This window comes from Podarcis melisellensis (assembly GCF_964234715.1).
Source record: "Podarcis melisellensis genome assembly, chromosome: 4".
NCBI lineage: Eukaryota > Metazoa > Chordata > Lepidosauria > Squamata > Lacertidae > Podarcis > Podarcis melisellensis.
In genome coordinates, this window is record NC_138531.1 from 6,205,990 (window position 1) to 6,227,972 (window position 21,983).

General features: G+C 43.6%; 1 long non-coding RNA gene across 1 annotated transcript; it reads right to left on the reverse strand.

The window, feature by feature from the left end:
* Window positions 1-1,256: 1,256 nt before the first annotated feature.
* On the reverse strand, window positions 1,257-7,167 carry LOC309367776. Its single transcript, XR_014167349.1, has 2 exons — window positions 7,055-7,167; window positions 1,257-1,578 (listed from the first exon to the last, which is right to left on the reverse strand). It is a non-coding gene; the product is annotated as an uncharacterized lncRNA (long non-coding RNA).
* Between the last annotated feature and the right edge of the window lie 14,816 nt (window positions 7,168-21,983).

Genomic DNA, 21,983 nt, shown 5'->3' on the forward strand with positions numbered 1-21,983 from the left:
GCACACACGTGCCAATTAACATTTGCAACATTTTTTGCAGATTAGCATTCCAGGGGGGAGGAAATGGGCAGGATCCAATTCCATTTTAAGCTGTTTCAATTCAATTTTCCCCACATCATATATGGAATAATGTCAAGCTTCAATGTGCAATATGGACAGTATCAATGTTCATTTTAATGTTATATTTTTGAGCAATGAGGAGTTCCTCAATTGTTGAATTTTTGCTTGTGACTGTAGTAAAAAGGTAAAGGACCCTGGACAGTTAAGTCCAGTTGAATTCGACTATGGGGTGTAGCACTCATCTCTGCTTTCAGGCCAAGGGAGCCAGCGTTTGTCCACAGACAGCTTTCCCAGCATGTGGCCAGCAATACCGCTGAACAGGCTCATTGGAAGGTGAATTTTTACACAATCAAATAGTGTTTCAAGAAAAATTGCTCCATCACAAAAATCACCATTTCTGATGCCAAACACTTGTTGCAGCTCTATTTAAATAACTGCCATTAAAATTAAAGGAACTTAAAAGTCCTTAACTCAGTGTTATTAATTGCAGCATTAGTTGCAGTATGAAGCTTATTCTGGCGCACATAATAAGCAAAATTGGTCTGACCAGATTAAGAAGAGAACCACAAAGTTATGAATGTCTCAATAATTAGACATTGTTAACTAGGAAAGCAGAACAGATGTTGGGTGATTGCTGCAATATGCTCCTAATTTCCCACAACTATTTGCAGCAGTTCCCTGAGTAACCAATACATACCAGCACACTGATTAAGATTGTATTAACTGTTGTTACGTGTGTACCCTGCCTTAGGAACATAGGAAGTTGCCTTATGCTGAGTCCTGCAGAGTTTCTCTCAACCCTACCTACAGATGCTGAGGTTTGAACCAGGGACCATCTGCAGAAGCTCTTCCCCCAATCTCTGGCCCTTCCATCTCAGCCCATAGCCTTCAGAGCAGCTTATGCTCACAACCATGAGTTATTACTTGCAAGACTCTCATTCTGAGTTTTAAAATGTATCTTCTTCATTTTTGTTTACTGTCTTCTGGCATGTTCTGCATGTCTACAAGGGCAAAACCAATCATAATTCCTAAACAGTATAGAAATTGCAATACCCATTTGATTTATTTCCCCTCTGCTTTCATCAACTCTTCTCCACATCTCGTAAATAAGGTCCCAAATAATGTCCTAAATAATGTCTCACTCAGGGATGCTCATATGCCACAATATTTATCAACATGTATACATGAAATATATGTTTGGTTCAAAATAATGGTACTTTGATCATTTATTTATGTTAAGAGGTGGTCGTTACACCCGAGCGTAGCATCTGCGGTTTCATTTACGGCACAGAAACAGAGTGATTACTGTATTATGAGGTAACCGCACTCGGGGGTATTACAAAACATGAAATACAACTGAGTTGAGGAAGTTCTCCTAATTTTCCAAGCCTGTGATTATCTCATAGGAGCTCACAGCTTGCAGTTACCAGATGTTTCACAATATCAGTGGCTCTGGAGTTGCTTCCGTGTTATAACAAGAAGATTTTACAGCACAGATGAAGGCTGGCATTTTCTCTGCTGGAAGAAGACAAAATTGGCAATTTAGAACAGCAGTTTTAGCTGAGCAGTTTGGTTAACATCAATTAATCTAATTTATTAAAACATTAAGGAACCAATCACAACCAAGGCCTACCATAGTTCTTATATGTGCCATGTATACCTGTGGGTTAATATTATTTCATTCAAGCTACAGCAGAAAACATATAGGATCTAAGCCTAAAACATATAGATGCCCAACTTCTGTGGGATTATTTGCGTGGACAGGCGGAGTCCCCAGATCCCGAGCAGTCCCCCCCCCCAACATGTGGAATAACGACTCAAGACAACGTGCCATGGGATTAAATTGGCCACAATTTTATTAAATTTCAAATGTGGGTAGACCTTGGCTCAGGCATTGGGCGTTCTCCCTCCCCAGTCCCCAGCTGGGGACCTAGAGAGCTTCAGGGCTATCCAGTGTGTGTGTGGGGGGGATGGGCCAGCTCTGGAGAACATATGTTCAAGCAGAGATAGCCGCCCCCGTAACGCCGCCGCAGGGGAGAGCAATGACGACCTTTCGGCGTACGGTCAAAGCCTCCCTTCAGAAACCCCTTTAACGGGGAACCCTGGTATCGCTGCCGCAAAGAGGAAGATGGACTAAAGGATTCCGCCCAAGGCCTGATACAGTGGTGCCCCGCAAGACGAACGCCTCGCAAGACGAAAAACCCGCTAGACGAAAGGGTTTTCCGTTTTGGAGGCGCTTTGCAAAACGAATTTCCTTATGGGGTTGCTTCGCAAGACGAAAAAAATCTTGCACCCCCCCCCCCCGCGGGTTTTTTTTTTGCTTTTTTCACCCTTTTCTTAAGCCGCTAAGCCGCTTATCAGCTGTTCCGCTGATAAGCCGCTTAACAGCTGATTGCTGGAAGCCGCTTGACAGCTGTAGCGCTAATCCGCTAAGCTGTCAATGGGCTTGCTTCGCAAGACGAAAAACCGCTAGACGAAGAGAATCGCGGAACGGATTATTTTCGTCTTGCGAGGCACCACTGTACCGCCAAAGTTGTGACGTTTTGCTACGGGAAAGGCGAAACCTGCCAATGCAGGGAAATTCCTTTCCGGCCCTTTAACAGCGACCTTATCGTAGCAGTGCCCACATATCTGTGAAGAAAAGTTAACCTGCAAAACCTATGAAGAAAAGTTAACCTGCAAAGGAAGACATTAACTGAGGGTGGGTAGGGTGGGAGAAGCTCTGGAGCCAAGTGAGGATTCCCAGGTAAGATCCTCCCTCTATTGTGCGGGCAGGTAATCCCTCCCCCTACCTGGCCTGGTCTCCTTGACAACGCTTCTCCCAGGTGGGATTGGACAACTGACTGAGGTAGGCGGAGACCTCCAGGTATCCCACCTGAGGGAAGGCAAAGCCAAGCCTATGCTGATGGGGCCGCTCCAGATCTAGGGGCTGCACGCGTCCACGCAAAGGGTGCCCCCGTTTTAAGCGGGGAGCGGTCATTGTGTGTGTGGACTTCGCCCTCCAGTTAGTAGCTGATGGGCCAGGTTCTATATTAAAGTGAGGGCTTCACAGCTATGAAACAGAGTAACTTGGGTGACAGGCGTTACATACAAAATGCAAAAAGCCAAGATAGCATTGCAGTGATTTGGTTTGCGTGTAAAGCTAAGCCAAAGCCTGGCTTAGCATGAACAAGTAAACATGTGGGCTTCTAAAGGGAAAATCACAGCCAGTTTGCTCCTTCTCCATTCCTGCTGCTGTTGCACTGCTGTGAGCTAAGATGTGCTTTGGCTTAGTCAGTGTTATGTCTGAACCCAGGCTCATGGGTTATCTTGTTCCAGACAAGCCAGAAGCAGTTGCCAAGGCTTGTTCTATGTCTGACCACTCATTGGGGAGACAAATGACAAAGCATTGGGTTTGGAGGTAATGCAGAGCCAAACCGTGGCTTAACTCACAGCTGTGTAGCAACAGCAGGACCAGAGGGGTCATGATCTCCTCTCAAGTAGTTCAGATGTTTCCTCATTGCAGTAGACCATTCTTTGGCTTAGCATTAGGTGCCTCTCACAACTTTGAAAAACCAATTTCTTTATCTCACAAGAGAGCATTTAACCACACCTTAATTAACACTCAGTTCTAATACCAAACATACATTTGTGGTGATGTATATTGATCTGAGTACTAGTTACATTGTCCACAAATGTTACCCCAGAATGTCCTTCCACAATATGCATCAGCAACAGGTCTTAAAAATTTATGACAGCACAATCATAAACATTATATGGGATTAAGTTTGATTGTGTTCAGTGAGACTTACTCTCTAGTAAATGAGTTTAGGATTGCAGCTGGTAATGGGCTTTAAAGAGAGTCTCTTAACTCTGCAATTTATTTTAAAGCCAGATGTTTATGCACGTCATCAGAATGGAAAGAGATTTTAAAAGGTGTATTTTATTGTGTATAAGGTCCTAGCATCAGGCTGAAAAGTGGTATAATGGTACAACATAATTTCAAGTAAAAAAACCCAACCACTTAGTACTGAAGCAACAGTAGATCAGGGGAAGAATAGCTGAGAATGGGTGTGCAAAAATGTGTAAAAGAGTGGGAGGTAGGTCTTTTTTAACATAACTCTGCTCTTTCAAAGTGGCAATTTTCACAAGGCAAATTGAACATCATGAAAATTTAGCACAGCACTAAATACATTTAATAGGACTATTCAAGGTTCATAATGCGGTGTGCAAGCTATAGAATTACACAGAAGAATTACAGTGGCAGTATAATTCTGAATACCACATAATGGAGACAAACACGAGGGGAAGGCCCTCTCCTTTGTGCCATCCAAAAATTGTGGTCATCCAAAAATTTCTTAGTTGGCTAGTGGTGGTAAGAGAATGCTGGACTACATGGAACTTGGTCTGATCTGGTCAGGCATGCTTGAAAGTTCTGTGTAAGTGCCCACATGAAAACAGCCACACTTTGCTGAGAGTTCAGGGATGTCCTCTGGTCAGTCAACAAATGGATTATTTGTCCATTTGCTCTAATTTGCCATCACAACCACTTATTACTGACCTGCTTTTAAGTAGATATTTTGGACAAACAAGCGATTGCGAGGTACCACTGGAGTCCCACATGTTTGCTAAACTATTTCTACAATGAAATATTGAAATAGAAGTAACTGCCCCATGATACTAAATTTGTAAAATGTTACAAATTCTTATTGATTAAATCACAGTCATTAAACAGATTACTGAAAAATAATAATGACTTGAAACCCTTAAATTAAATGCAGTTCTGATACCTTAACAAAACCTAAACAAAATTGAAATTAGTGCTAGTGTTGTCTGTTTAGATTATAAATAGGTTTCTTGGCAAGCGTGCATCTAATAAACATAATATATGATGTGTAGGGGGAAAAGAGTATGAAATGAAACAGATGTTCATCTTCAAACAAATACATTCAATATCACATTTGAAGCAAGCATTCATCATTCCTTCACCGAGAAGAATCCCACTGCGGTTAACCACATCTTTAAGAACATAACAGTGATATCTACTTACAAGGCAGCTACATTCATAATGGAAAGGAGTAAAAGATGGAAACAGCTGCAGCGGAGGTTTAGTGGACTTCCACAGATTGAAAAAGGAAATCATGACTCTACTTAGACAGGTTTTATTTGGCTATAATCAGGTTTGGCTGTTCTGCTCCCCAGGGAATACAGTAATTATGGCTCACTAGACTGAAGATAATTACTGCATTCCAAGGGGATTGGCACCTGCTCTCCTCTTTCATGCTGAGTTTAAGAAAAGAAGAATTTACTGCTGGATCCAGGACTGGATGGATCCATAACCTGTCCTTATTGTGTTCTGTGTACATAGTTAAATACCAGTGGTCAGGGATCTGTATGAATGAAACCACTCTTCAGTATGAGCAACTTTTCATTTATTTATTTATCTATCGACCTATCAACTTTTTATCCTGTTATTCTTCCAAGGTGCTGCCTGTTGTGTCAGCTCCCCATTTTATCTGCTCAACAACCTGGTCATGAGCGCGATCAGGGCACATATACTCAGGGAACCAATACCTTTTTAATCTACATACATTTTCCATACATTCCTGCCCGTTCTCTGAGATCTGCTGGAGGAACAGTACTAACTCATGGCGTCTCTTTGGCAGCTGCAAGAAATGGGGCATTTAGCACAACAAGGATCAACATGGTAGAAATTCATTGACTTAGTCAGGTGTTTTCTGTGTTTAGTTTTAGACTACTTGAAAGGAGAGAGACCTTTCTAGGTCGGGAGACTCAGATGCAGAAGACAACAGCAAGGACACTTAGACCCGTACCCTACTGTAGCGACTACTGTATCATTTATTTTTATCTTTTAAATATATTTATTTGCAGAGTATAAAAGTTCATAAATAAATAGTATTTATTTATTTATTTATTTATGCAAGGAGAAGGGGACGACAGAGGACGAGATGGTTGGACAGTGTTCTCGAAGCTACCAGTATGAGTCTGACCAAACTGCGGGAGGCAGTGGAAGACAGGAGTGCCTGGCATGCTCTGGTCCATGGGGTCACGAAGAGTTGGACACGACTAAATGACTAAACAACAATAACAACAACTTTGCCATATGACCCAGTTTTGTGTTCTTCTTCACTTTGCCTTTTACGCTTTTTTACTTTTTTTACTTTTGATTTCATCATTTTCATGATGTTTTTATGTACACTGCTTTGAGAAGATATTTTTCTTGATTTCCTGATATAGGACTGTTTGTATAAATAAAGTAATAAAAGAAATTCATAACAAGGCCTTCATTTCCTTGTTTCAGTACTTTGTGAAGTGCATGCAACTAAAACCAAACACAACAAATACTGAATTTTGTAATGACATTTTCTGTTGACTTGAGCACAATAGTTAAGGACAACAGCCAGTCTTTCAGCAGTAACTAGCGACTGTTATTATGAATAATAGTTTTAAAGGAACAGCTTCACCTTCATAATTATGCTTAGGTCTGAAGAAGAACCTGATAATATGTTGTTATTTTTATGCATTACTGGAGATGCCCAAATCAATGCCAAAGAAATAAACAGTGAAGGAAGGAGGCAATGAACAACCTAGACTGAAGATTTAACTTCAGAATAAATATGAAATCTGAAAACAATGGTGACCTTGAAACCCAATTGCATTTAGGCAGCTGGAAAGGACACATTTCTTTATGTATGTATGTATGTATGTATGTATGTATTTAGCATGGAAGGGTATGGTTCATCAGTGAATATTTTAGGATTGTCAAGGGAGCTAACAAAGCTGCAACAGACGGTAAGTAACTCTGCTGGGAAGAAAGAGGTACGAAAAGCTGATTATTAGTGTTCTGTACAGAACGTCAGCTTGTGTACCGCAGAATAGTAATACTGCAGGGCCAGCATACGTGGGTTCCATCTTACCCACCCAGCTATCCTAATCCTTAAACTACCCTTCCCACCAGCCAGCCATTCCTGCTTTTATTATAAATTTTACTTACTGGGTGGTGAAGTGGGAGAAGTAGTGGGAGCCAATGATGAGAAACAAAGGAAGAATCTTCTTGTGGCCATGCAAGGCAGTGAAAGCATTTCATTCAAGGGAACTCCAACAAGCTTTTCCTATGTCAAACAATTGCAACTTTTCATGGATTTAACAAATTAGAAGCCAGCACTTCAAAAGCCTTCAGAACCTCTAATGCTTTTTATGGAATCTGCCTTTCCTTTGTCCCAACTTCTTCCCTTACAATTCTACAGAATGAGGATCACTTTACAAGGACCTCAGTGTGGTTGATTTTCCACCATGACTGTTCCCAAGCCATTCCTGACATGTGCTGATTCTTTTGGGAAGTGATGCATCTCTCCAAGTGATAGGGGTCTTTGCTGTAGATGGCTGGAAGTAGTCATGTTAAAATGAAACTAAAACAACAGTAAGGCAAAGGAAGGAAGGAAGGAAGGAAGGAAGGAAGGAAGGAAGGAAGGAAGGAAGGAAGGAAGGAAGGAAGGAAGGAAACCAATAGACCACCGCCTTATAAAGGAGCAATATAAAAACAGTGAATGGAAATAAGAATAAAAATGAAACACATTAGCAAAAGCAACCTCCAAACGATTAAACAGCCTGGGGAAATAAGTCTGGGGCCAAAATGATATATCAAAGCAAGACCTAAGTGTATGAGCAGGCTCATGAGGAGACAAGTAATCCTTCCGATGTCCTGGTCTCAGGCCATGACAGATATAGATTGAAAATGGCTTGGAGCTACTGCAGTTGACAAAATACAGGCCAAATGCCCAGTCCCGTTTAACAGTTATACTTGGGACTAACTGCACTTTCTTCAAACAAAACCCATATATAGCAAATTTCAGTAGTCTAATCTGGAGGTTCCCATGGTATGGATCATTGCTGGCAGATTATCTCGGGCCAGGTTGAAGTACAGCTGGTGCATAAGCCGAAGCAGTCCTCCAGTCTGCATCTCCAGTGACCAAGTTAGATCAGTAAGCACCCCTAGACTGGAGGGTTGCAAACCCATTCAGCACCAGGTTGAGTACCATCATCATTATTTTTATTAAAAGAATTTATACCACCATTCATTTCAAAAAGGAAATATCAAGGCAGTTCCCAGACAAATAAAAGTCAAGAGCAAAATAACAAGAATATAATACTTTTTATTAATTTTTTAAAATGAATATACAGTTTTAATCCAAATTTTCACAAATTCCATACTTTTGGACTTCCTTCAACTTCTCTATCATCCATATTTAACTCTTACTTACGCATTTCTTCTGTCCTCTATTGCCATTAATCCCCCCTCCAATCATCCATTTTCATTTAACAATATACCTCAGTTTTTACAGTGCTTCTTTAAACCCCACTAGCATTGTTTGTACTTCACATGTACTTTTCAGATATTCCACAAATTTCCCCCAGTCCTCGATGAACTTTTGGTCTCAAAGATATCTAACACAAAATAACAAGAATAACGGCAGTTATAAATATTCAACTATTCATAACAAAAATACATAGCAAAGGAACTACATTAAAGCAACACACACACACACTCAAGCCCATTAACCTAGCCAGTCATGGTGCCTATTGTGGGTTGCTACTGAAAATGATAACCATGTGCCAAAACTTCCTTTCTCAGTAATATGCATCTCCTGTCAATTCATTTCTTGTCGCAAACTTTTCGTCGGCATAATGTAATCATGGGAGAAAAGCCACGCAGATGGTCTCTGGTACGATTCCTGGCAGTTTAAAAGACCAGGTAGCAGGTGATGGGACAGACCTCTGCCTGTGAGACCTTGCAGAGTCGCTATTATATAGGTTGACGATGTACAGGGTAGACAATATTGGGCAAATAACAGGATCTGGTATAAGGCAGCTTCCTATATTCCAGGTTGAGGGCTGTTCCTAATGCCACATTCTATGCTTAGCAGCATTTGTGCAGACTTGTGGCTCACAGAACCCTGACTATTGTTCCTACCAACGAATAGCATTAAGCTGTCATGGGAAAAGAGAAAGGGCAATATAATTATGGGTGCATTGTTGACTTGTCTTTCAACCTCCCTCCACAGCAGGACAACAGCATTTATTCATTGTTGTGCTGAATGAAATAGCAAGATCAGTAATGCTGTACCAGACGTTTATTATATCAGATCTGCAGCGTGAGGATTGTTTGACCTGTACAATAACAATGATGTACAAACCTCCTCGCAGAATCTATTGTTCCAATTTCTAGCCCTTGATGGGTAATGGATTTTGCTGGTTTTCTCTTTGACATTTTGCATCACAAAAACAAAGGAGAACTTAGCTCATTAAAATCAAGAGTCCTCCATTCAGAAGGAATGGCAAATTACTATAGTTTGGAGCTTTTTATGTTCAGAGGAGTTCCTCCTGAAGTTTATCAGAGTTTTCTATTACTCAGAAGTTAAGTGCCAATTGGCCACAGATGCTTAAAAAGCAGTGTAAATCCAGATATGTCAGTATCAATTACTCGATCTTGAGCTCAGCTAACGACATTAGCATATAAATTTGTTAATTGGGATTTTTCAGTATGTTCGGGTGTTTTGTGCCACTCTGAAAGTGCACAGCTGATAAACGTCGGATCCAAACAGTCTGTTGCCTCTGCAAGAAACAATGCCTACATTCTGAATCTTCGTAAAAGGATGTGGCTGTGTTCGATTCTCCTCGCAACGTAGGATGTCAGGGTTAGGACCCGTTGTCCAAAACTCGACCAGTTTTAGAAGTAATTATGGAAGTGAGAGCTGGACTATAAAGCAGGCTGATCACCGAAGAATTGATGCTTTTGAGTTATGGTGCTGGAGGAGACTCTTGAGAGTCCCATGGACTGCAAGAACATCAAACCTATCCACTCTGAAGGAAATCACCCCTGAGTGCTCACTGGAAGGACAGATCCTGAAGCTGAGGCTCCAACACTTTGGCCACCTCATGAGAAGAGAAGGTTACCTGGAAAAGACCCTGATGTTGGGAAAGATTGAGGGCACAAGGAGAAGGGGACAACAGAAGACGAGATAGTTGGACAGTGTTCTCAAAGCTACTAACATGAGTTTGACCAAACTGCGGGAGGCAGCGGAAGACAGGAGTGCCTGGTGTGCTCTGGTCCATGGGGTCATGAAGAGTCGGACACGACTAAACAACAACAGACAACAACATGGAAATTTACAATATCTGTAATTGTAAATGTTTTCAATCCCGGAGGGATGAGTTTGGTTTGAATATTTTTAGCCTAGGAGTGGGTAGAAATTATGTCTAAAAGCACTGGTGCAAATCAACAGATTCCAAATAAATTTTGCTAACCTGATCTACTTAATATCCCTCAGTTGTCTACAAAACATGAGCTACCAAATTTACTTTGAATTACATTGTAGGCAAGGTTTGGGGAAACTTTGTCAGCACCAGTCACATTCCCTTGTAGGAACAATAAACTGGGCTGCCTTGGTTTCAAGTGGTGCCAAGCTTTTAGTCTATAATTAATCTGCGTTTGATTACTGCTTGGTATGGTAGTATATTCTATTAAATAAATTTTTAGTGTGGGTGTTGATGTATATATTATATATTGCCTGTATTATTGTATTGGAAATCACACTCAGACTACAGTGTAATGAAGGGCAGTTTCTAAGTCTGGAAAATAAATAAAGGAGGAAAAAAGCCACACTCCTCATAGGTAGGTAGGGATGGAAAGGAAAAGAAAAGCATATATTGCCAGCATCGTTGCTTCCATACTTCTAAACATGTTTTTGTACTAGAGCATAATGAGAATGTTCAGAATTCCAGGAAGTTAAATCATTTTCACAAATGTACAGGAAAGAAAGTAAATGTTATCATTAGAGGAACTCCATAGGAAGCTCCACTCCAGCTTCTGATTGGATTCCATAGGTCTATATATCTAATAATGAACTTCTCACTCAAAAGGTTTCATGCTGTGGAATCGTTGAAAGCAACACAAACGTTTTCTTTAATGAGGACATGTTAACAAAGAGCCTGCAAGGATGATTCACTAATCACCAAGGATACTTCTGTATCTACACACATAAGGAAAAGGAATTGAAGATTGAATTAGAGGTGACTCATGTTTTACATGGCAAGAATATGTGTCACATATATACCACAACATAAAATGTAATGCAAGGATGTGCGTTTCTTTTTTTAAATATCTCTTAAAAAAACTTTTTTGAAAGTACACATTAAAAATAGAACAGATTCAAAGGATGAGTTATTAACACAACAGGCTTAAGATAGTTCAATAGCTATAAATACTAATAATTTTCTTTCTCCTTTATATTTCTTTTACAGAGTTTTCTTTAGTTTTTCTTTACAGGGTTTTGAGATGAAGAGATTCAAATTCTCAAAGAGAATTCAAAAGTGTATATTGGGGAGAAGGAGCAGGCATAATCCTTTCTTGTTATTGGCATCTGTCTGTCTTGAGGGACAATGGAAGAGTGCACCATGGGAAAACAAAACTCTGAGGCAGTGTGTATGGAGGTCCTGGGCTGCCCAGATGATAAGATTCCCCTCGTGGCCTCACTGATGTAGTCTAAAGGAAAGCAAAGCAGTACATTTGGCACCAGCTAGGCTGCAGGAGTTGCCGAAATGAGCAACTGTCTTAGGGACTCCACTCCGGATTTGTATTGGGTTTACTCCTTAGGCTTTTATTTTCCTGAAGATGCTGCACAAGGCAGTGGGTAGATATTATTCATGGTTTACTCCTGAAGCCTATCTCATGAATGAGTATAATCATGAAGCTGCAGAGGTTTAGGATCAGAGCTTTCCTTCTCCTAGATGGGCTCCCTTCCCATGCTGATGAGCGCTCCTTCTGCCACTCACTTCCCTCTACAGCATGTGCAGAAACCACCGTCTTGATGGTTGAACCTTCTATTGGTCTTGCCCACTTAATCCACTGGAGCCTGTCCTTGCATGCAGGGGAAATCTTTAACTCAGCAAGGGTTTGAGACCTATATTCTGCCCTCACCTGGTTTAGCTGGCCCAGCAAAGCCGTTTCCCGGGGTTTTGGTGCTGTCGCATGCTGATAGCTTCTAGGAGCCACAGGTGAAAGCTGAGTGCAAAGTGGTGGAAGAATTACCCAAGAAGGAGCACAATGTTTCTCCTCACCAGAGGTACTGCACCTCTGCTAAAATCTCATTCACCTTTATACCTTTATGATCAACACACAATTCCCATGTTTTGTCAAATAAGTCCTTTATCTTTTGTCCCCTGGTCACCCTTAGTTTTTGTGTTAATTTCTCCAAAAGAGCACATTGCTAAAGGTTTGGGCACCACTGGTCAATATTTACTGTATATTCTGAAGTATTTTTCCATTCTGAGCTGTTAACTACTGCTCGTGCTGCCCAGAGAAAATGGCTCAACAGCTCTTTATGACTAAGAATCTAGAAACATATTTAGCAACACAAATGTATGTATCAATTGACCAGTAACCTCACTGATCTCCTGCCACTTCCAATCCCCTTGTAACAGAGGGAAATTCCACCATGTGTGGAGGCATGTGCTGACCATACCACAGGGAAAATATACATATAGGGAACATATAGGGAAAATATAAGGGTTTATTAGAACTACCTTCCTTGGTGTCACATACCATTTGTGTAATACTTTCAATGACAGCTCCCTAGCAATGGCAGATGCTATCTTAGAGAAACCTGTTTTAAAAAATGCACGTTAGGAGACCCTGATTGGCACCACTCTTTGAAGTGCTGCACTGTGACAAAGACTAGAGGGCAATTCACTCTTTAAGGGAGAGATTCATTGACACAGCCCCATCAGTGAAAGCCCTGTGCAAGTACTTCTGCTTGTGCAATGGGGACCCCCCTCTCCCTCCCCCTCCCCTGTGTGCCACCTGAAATTGGCTCTGGGCAGGGTCAGGAGACTTCCCAGAGCAGCAGCAGGCAGTGGGGGTTAGCAGAGAACAGATCATTCCATCTGGCAAACTGCAGTGCTTGCATAGTGGAACAATGGGAATAGCATGACATTGAACTCTGCCACATGTATGTATGATCTCTCGAGGTGAAGTGTATGGCTGTTGAGGGTGAGGCCAGTGGATGCAATCTCACTCCCATTCCATGAGCATGGTGTGCAGGTGGAAGTATAACATATGAATGGCTCTAGGATCCGTTGTCCAAAACTGTGGCCCATTCCTCTTCCTTGTAAAATACAGCAATGGCATAAAGGCAGCAAATGTATGACGCAATATCAGAAATTTCCAGGGCTTTTTTCCAGCTGAAACTCACCGGAACTCAGTTCTGGCACCTCTCAGGTGGGTGCCATTGCCATTATAAGAAAACAAGGAAGGTGTTCATGGCAAGTTCTGGCACCTCTTTTTCTAGAAAAACAGCACTGGAAATTTCATTGCTACAAGTTGTATGGTAAAGATGAACACATGACTGTTGTGTTGAGTGGCATTCTGATGTTTAGTTTCTCCCTGGTGTTTCTGGAAATATTTTCTTATACTCACATTTTGCAGATGAATCTACAGATCATATAGAATCATAGAGCTGCAGAGTTGGAAGGGTTCCCGAGGGTCATCTAGTCCAACCGCCTGAAAGGCAGGACTATTCAGCCTTTCTCCAGTGTGATTCCAAGCCTTCCAAGAACACACTGTGCTGCATCAGTCAGGAGTGGAGGTTTCCTCTACTTCCTGCCCATCACGGTAAGAAATTGGCTTTTTGTTGGCACTAGGTGGGGGACAAGTGATGCATACCATAGAGAAAATCAAGTACTTTTTTCATAATTAAAGCAGGTATCTCCTCTCATGATAATGTTTGAGAATATCTATTTTAAAACATTATTTTCAGTCAAGAAATGTTAATACCATCCAGCAGGGCACTTTATGGCCAATATTTCTTTTCTCATCGGCCAAAATACTTTTGGGAAAGTATTACATTAAACAATTGATATATCTATTTTAAAAGTACTTAGTGCCCATTAAACATATGGGTTTCATTCTGCTAAGTGGGGGGGGGGGGGAGAGAAGAATCTTCTGGTTTAAAAGAAAAAATAGGATGGTAACAAATTCACTCATTGACCAAAAAAGCATGAAAATTCTAAGTTGGGTGCTTAAAACTAGATAATAATGTCACCAGGCTGCCTACCATCTAAATTTTGCACCCCCTGGGCTCTGTGCCTTACGTACCTAAATCTGGCACTGCTAGGTGGATAAGCATTCCACAAGGAAGTAGTCACCTCTGAAAAGCCCCATTACAATCAAGAGAACCCCTCAAAGGTTTCCAAGCATTGGACAGTAATGCTCAAGAATCAAATGGATCTTTAAGGTCAACCCCTTAGTGTTTTTCACCCATTTCCACTATACAGTCTTGTAGATTGTGCTCACTTTTATCTTAGCCTTCATACATCTCCCCACTGGTCATTCGGTTCCAATTCAAGCTCAGGATACTATGAGAACCATGGCTAGTTAGCTGAACACTGGCCTTCAGCATCCCCTGTATGTTTTCAGTTAGTGTAGATAAATTAGCACAAATTAACAAACTTGGGCTGTACAGTGGACATGATTGACAAAGGATGTGTAGAAGAACAATACAGGGGGCAGATGGGTTATGGTGCCAGTGTCTGATGCAGCTCAGAAATCAGCAAAAGAAAGGAGGAGGTGGATAATGTATTTAGGAGTTAACAAACATGGGCATAAAATTTGAATTAATTGGAATTGGGATCTGCTGTAACTTCCCACACATACCCATTTAATGTGATTCCTTCCTTCCTTATCACTGTTTATTATATATAATGCATTGGCCACCAGTCTATTAGAAGGTTCTGGTTGGTGTGAACCAGTTTCTGGAAAGGACCTGGCTGCTGATGATTTCCTGTGGGTTTGGGGTCCTTTCTAGACTTGGTATATGAAGGAAAGAATACTGACAGCCCAGGCTATCATATGTGGATATGTGGCAGGCCTTGGTTGTGGTATGATAGGATAGGTTGTGGTATGATAGGATAGGTCTAGTGTGGTATAAGGTTGGTGGGCACCCTCCAGTTGCGGCATGTTCCCCACTTACCCAACTGCTTTGCCTTTTCACACGTTTTAACTGGCAGGACACAACATAATCAGGCTACGTAAAATGATTAAATTAATGTACTGAACATTAATATAGTGAGCGAGTTTTTATAAATCTATTGAAGAATACAACATTAACCTTTGTTATGTTGTAAAAAGAATCATTAGAATTTTGCTGATGAATATTTAGCTGCCTCTAAGTCAACAATAAATTTGAAAAGTGCACATTACTCTACAGGAAAATAGGAGACTACATAACTATAAAAGGAAATAAATACCCCACTGATTGCCTCCTTCCTTTTGGTGTATAGTTATCACATTCTGTCTCTCTATATGCGGCAGGAAATAATGAGAGGGTTTATTTCTTGAGTGATTAAAGCCACAGCTGTTACTGCTTATTGAATTGCTTTAACCCACAAACTGAATTAAGGAGCATGATTCTTTGTTTTATGCCACACGCCTTACATTGCCTTGTGGATATTAAGGGCCAAACTGCACATTACATACAAATACATATGACAATAGATTGAGGGTTCTTTTTGTTATTGTTTTGACCAGTTGCTTTTCCTTCCTGCAAATAACTCCCTATCAGCTTTTCCAGCAAAAAAATAAAAATAAAAATAAATTGCTTGCTGTTATGTACATTAACATCTATGGTATACAGTGGTACCTCGGGTTAAGTACTTAATTTGTTCCGGAGGTCCGTTCTTAACCTGAAACTATTCTTAACCTGAAGCACCACTTAAGCTAATGGGGCCTCCTGCTGCCGCCGCGCTGCCGGAGCCCAATTTCTGTTCTTATCCTGAAGCAAAGTTCTTAACCTGAAGCACTATTTCTGGGTTAGTGGAGTCTGTAACCTGAAGCGTCTGTAACCTGAAGCGTATGTAATCCGAGGTACCACTGTAGTTTGGCCTTAGGAATGCAGGTATTTGGGCTATGCAACAGGGTGGGGGTGTCTTACTATAGCCCAATCACTTTGACCAGATTGGTTGACCATTTGCTTGCTCAAGAGAGGAGTCCAGATCTTTTCCTGCCATGGTCAGCCTTATTGTCAACCTGGGAAGGTAGCCCATCTAGGAGAATGAAACCTCTGCTGCCTTGCAGGATATCTTCAGGAGAGGAGAAGGCTGAGGAGCAAACCCTACACAAATCTGGAGTCCCTAAGACAGTTGCTTCTTCCAGCAACTCCTGCAGTCAAGCTGGTGCTAAACGTATTGCTCTGCTTTCCTTTGGACCACATCAGCAAGGCCAAGAGATGGGTCTTGTCGTCAGGGCAGGCCAGGACCTCCATACACACTGCCCAGACTGTGCACTGGGGAAGCCACTTCAGTGCTGTTAATGTAGCAGTTTGACTTCACCCCCAGAGGCACATTTCATTGCCTCTTGAGACAGATGGATGCCAACAAAAATTTAATTTATGCACGCAAGGGCTCTCAAGACAGCTCAAATTGACCAGATCATACAGAAACAAATCCATATGAAACAATGTCGGGTACAACTGAGAAGCCCTGCTCATAGTAGTTATCTGCCTAGTCTCAGAACACATTCTGCCCTCAGAGAGGCCCCCAGATACCTAAAAGAAGCCCAAAAGCAGGGCCATGTGGCAGTGGCAGAGCATAAGCCCATGCCACCTGGGGCAGGTGAGCGGGGCGTGCCAGGGGGGTTGCTCAGAGGGAGCCTGTTGTGGGGGCACTTGGTTGTGCACCCTTAAAAAAGGGGCCTGGGGCTATGGTCCCTTCATCTCCCCTCCCACACTGTGCCCCTGCCTTCTGGGTCTGGGAAGTGACACCTCATGAAAAAGAAGCCTTCCCAGGGGAACGATATTAGAGATTAATCACATAAAGACTCTCCTCCCTGAAAGAGAGGGGAGTGGTTGTGGACGGGAGCCCGAGCACCGCTCCTAGCAGGGGGCGTTGCCCCCTGCCTCCAGCTCACCTGGCTGGCACTCACGCCCCCCCCCCCCGGTGGCCATCCAACCAGGTGCCATGGGGGGGGGCGTGTCCAGCAGCCTTTATGCTGCAGTGCCAGCCTCCCCCCCGGCCTCATTTCTCTTTGTCGAGCCTCCCTTCTGGAGGCCTTTTCAGCTTTGGCCCAGGAGCTGGGAGTTCCCCTCACAGCAGATAAGGCGGACCATCAACAGATCTTACTTGCCTGGGTATAGAGCTTGACACAGCAGCTCAATCCGCCCGCCTGCCAGTGGGAAAAATAGTTGCCCTTAAGGAAACAATTCGTCAAACCCTTCCCGAAATAATAATAATAATAATAATAATAATAATAATAATAATAAAAGTCACACTTAGACAGGTCCAGTCCTTGCTAGATCATTTCAACTTCGCATGTAGAGTAGTTTCACCAGGCCAGGTTGTCAGCGGGCCTCAAACATCCGCACCATAGAGTAAGACTTCTCAAGTCGGTCAAGGCGGATTTTGAGATGGGGATCAGATTTCTGGAACACTACAACGGAGTCTCCTTATGGCTGGAAATCCTTAATTTGGCCTCTGATTTCCAGGTCCACTCCAATGCGCCTTCTGTGCCCGCCTAGCCAGGCTGTCAGTTGGTCTTAGACACCCGCACCACAGGGTCTGCCTCCCCAGGTCGGTCAAGGCAGATCTGGAGGTATGGATGACTTTTCTGTAGAACTACAATGGGGTATCTCTATGGCAGGATGTCTTGAATCTGTCATCAGACTTCCAGGTCCAATCGGACGCAGCTGGGTCCTTAGGCTTTGGCTTGTACTTCAAGGGGTGCTGGTGTGCACTACGATGGCCGACGGCATGGCAAGGTCAGGCCATCATGCGGGATCTCACCTTTCTTGAGTTCTTTCCAATAGTGGTGGCCGTTCACATCTGGACAGAAGATTTTCGAGATCACCCCGTGTGCTTCAGGACCGACAACCTGGTGGCCATGAACATTCTAGCCAGGCAGTCATCTTGGTCTGAGAGGATCTCCTCCCTTCTGCGGGCGTTCGTCCTTCGGTGCCTTGAGTACAACATAATATTTAAAGCCAAATTCGTACCCGGAGCCAATAATGACATAGCCGAAGCCTTGTCTCGATTTCCGATACCTCGCTTCCGGTTGCTTGCACCTGGAGCACAACTGTTGCCTTTCTGGAGCACCTGTGGAACGTGGGAGACGCAAGTGATACAGGGAGTATTGGCGTCCGTGGCACCCTCCACTCTCAGGTCCTACAAGAAGGCCTGGTGTGATTTCCTTGGTTTCAGGTCTGGGTTATCTGGGCTCTCACATGACGTACCTCCTACCTCTGACGATGTCTTGCAGTACCTTTCCCATCTCGATGATCTGGGACGTGCTCCTAAAACGTTAAAGATTCATGTAGCCGCCATCAGCTTCTTTTCAAATGCTACATTTGCTCATGACCCGGGTAGCGACTTCTTGATCCGTAGAGCCATTGAGGGTTGGGGCAGGTTACAACCTCACAGGGCCGAGGGCCGTAAGCCGATTCCTTCCGAGTTGTTATCACAGATACGCATAAAACTCAGGTCAATTTGCTACGCTATCGCCTTTTTGGCGCGCTTAGAGTTGGTGAGGTGGTGTTTGAAGTTAGTGCACGAGGTCCAACTGTCCTGTGCGAGGACGTGCAGTTGTCCGATTCTAACATGACAGTGCGTATATGTCAGTCCAAGACTGATCAGGCTGGTAAGGGTGTCCTAGTTAAGCTCACGGCGTCGGCACAGCAGGGCCCATGCTTGGTAGAGGACACTATGCGGTACCTCTACCTCAGACCGCCCAGCCCGGGTCCGTTTCTGGTCCATGAAGATGGGTCACCCTTGTTGAGGCACCAATTCACCAGAGTACTTCGCAAGGCTATTGAGGCTTGTGGTCTATCCTCCCAGGAGTACGCTGCACACTCATTTAGGATTGGCTCCGCAACCACGCACCTGGGGCTACCGGCGGACAGGATCAAAGAAATGGGCCGGTGGGAAATCCAATGCTTATAAGTCTAATATGCGACCTGCAGCACTTTACCCTACTTATCCGCCTTTTCTTTTCTGTCTTTTACCCCCAGCTATGCTCAGGAGAAGCGTGTGGAGTTGCGTCCACAGTATAGTTCATTGGGCCCGCGTACAAGCGGTGAGCTGCGGCCTTGCACACAATCTTGGCCTTCCACATGGTGTTCGAGTTTCCTGGTTTTCGACAAGAGGCATGCGTTGGGAGGAGCTTATGCCATTGCTGTGGGAGAAAGTAGCCAAGTGCGGCCCTCCCAACATCCTTGCAATTCATTTGGGGAGAATGACCTCGCCAACAGAAGGAGTGTGGACTTGTTGTGGAGCATAAAAAGAGACTTGAATGCATTTGCAGCCTTGTGTCCCAGAACAACGGTGTTCTGGTCCTGCTTCTTGAAAAGAACTGTTTGGCGCAGTGCGCAAAGCTGTATGGCCATTGAAAGAACCAGGAAACTCGTAAATCGGGCGGTAGCCCGTTGGGTGCGCTTTATGTATGGCCGAGTCATTTATCATGACCGTATCCGGATCGGCGACCAAGCTTTATACCGGAATGACGGCGTCTACTTATCGGATCTGGGGAACGACATTTGGTTAGCTAGCATCAGCAGAAGCATCTGGGATTGGTTGCAGCGTTGAAGGTATTGGCGGCGAGCCTTTAGCTCGGGTGGCGGTTAGGCATTGGAATAATGTGTTGTGGTGTGTTGAAGTGCTAGGTGTGGCCATCGCCTATGCCTTCAATTTCTAGGGGTATTCCGTTAATGGAATCTGGCGGTCGTGTATTCCGTCCGAAGCCTGCTTGGCGGGAGGCCATGGCACGACCCTCGGTGACATCAGGGGTGAGCCTATAGTTGGATTAGCATCAACTGGTGATGAACCCCTGGTGAATAAACCCACTTGTTTCGCGATCCAATGCCTAAGCCAATACCTTTTCATTGCTGTAATCAATAAAGTTGTGGCCTTTTCTAGCCCATTAACCTTATATCACGTGTCCCTGTGTCTTCATTTTACTTCGCGGGGGTCGGGTCCTCGAACCACAAAGACTCTCCTCCCTGAAAGAGAGGGGAGTGGTTGTGGACGGGAGCCCGAGCACCGCTCCTAGCAGGGGGCGTTGCCCCCTGCCTCCAGCTCACCTGGCTGGCACTCACGCCCCCCCCCCCGGTGGCCATCCAACCAGGTGCCATGGGGGGGCGTGTCCAGCAGCCTTTATGCTGCAGTGCCAGCCTCCCCCCCGGCCTCATTTCTCTTTGTCGTCCTGAGCGAGTCACCCACCCTCCACTCCCTTTGAGTTAGGGCTTAGGTCATTGGCCTTGCTATGGACCTTAGGTTGGTCGCCCCGGTTGCCCGGGGGGCCTGGTAGGAGTTTTTCCATTTGGCATTAGGCTTTTTGGTTTTTTCGCCTACCTCGTAGCAATCGTCACAACTTTTTGGTGGTATTGGTGGGTAGGTTAGGCATTGGAATAATGTGTTGTGGTGTGTTGAAGTGCTAGGTGTGGCCATCGCCTATGCCTTCAATTTCTAGGGGTATTCCGTTAATGGAATCTGGCGGTCGTGTATTCCGTCCGAAGCCTGCTTGGCGGGAGGCCATGGCACGACCCTCGGTGACATCAGGGGTGAGCCTATAGTTGGATTAGCATCAACTGGTGATGAACCCCTGGTGAATAAACCCACTTGTTTCGCGATCCAATGCCTAAGCCAATACCTTTTCATTGCTGTAATCAATAAAGTTGTGGCCTTTTCTAGCCCATTAACCTTATATCACGTGTCCCTGTGTCTTCATTTTACTTCGCGGGGGTCGGGTCCTCGAACCACAACACAACCATCACTTGGCATTTACTGCTTTGCTCCCATTGGCTTTTCTCCTCCTGATTTGACACAAAGTGCTTCCTTATCAGGGGTGCCAACTTGAATAAAATATGGGGGGGGGTCAGGTAAACCCCACCCCACATAATTGCATGCACACAAACCACTTGAATGGCCCATCAATTTTGAGGGGCCTGGCCCCTCAAATATTTTATGGAGGGGTCAAAGACCCCTTGGCTCCTATGCTTTCTGTTCTCACCTACCTAGGTACCTGGGGATATCGCAGGCAATTAATTCTGTATTTGCCTAAGCAGACAATGAGGCAGCCTTACTGTCATTGCTAACAGCAGTCCTCTCTCTGTTATCAGGGATCTATGCTTTTAAATAAAAGCTTTACAGTGCTACCAATATTAAGGAAGAAGTGAAGATTCCTTTTAACTTACCCACTTGCTCCTGGTGAAAAGGAGTTGTAGTACAGCAAGGTATTTATGGGCTCTAGACTAAATGGTCTAAAGGGGCACTCTTTGGATCAGGGGTTGGCAAGGTTTACCTCGCCTGGCCAGTTCTGGTGAGTTGGGCCCTGAACTTCTGGCCCAAAGGCCTGCCATGGTAGCAAAAATGGATGGGAGCTGGGCGAGAGTTTAGTTTATCCAGAGTATTATTTGCTGGTGCACTATAGGAAACAACTACTTCTAGCATGCTGTAATTTTTCAGAAACACTTCCAGTCTTTCTTAAGCAAAGTATAGCTTGACACTTGCTTTTGAAAACCAACAATTACATAAATGAGATCTGAGATTAGTTGGATATTCAGATTCTATAAAAAGTTAACAGAATCTGTGCTGCATTGCGCGTTCAAAATCATCGAGGATAAATAGCATGTATTCTCTTGGCTTAAAGCCATGTCCAACTAACCAGTTAGAGTCATGCTGATCTTCGAAGTAAAACATGTATGCAAAAACTGTTGGCTTGTTTCAGTGGTAGGTGCTGGCAGTAGTAGTGGACTCAGATTTTGTTTGTTCTCACAGCCACACTAGAACCATTAATTAATTAATTAATTAATTAATTGTGGCCCTTCATCTGAAGATCGCAGGGCAGTTCACAACATAAAGATACAAAATGAGGACACAAAATA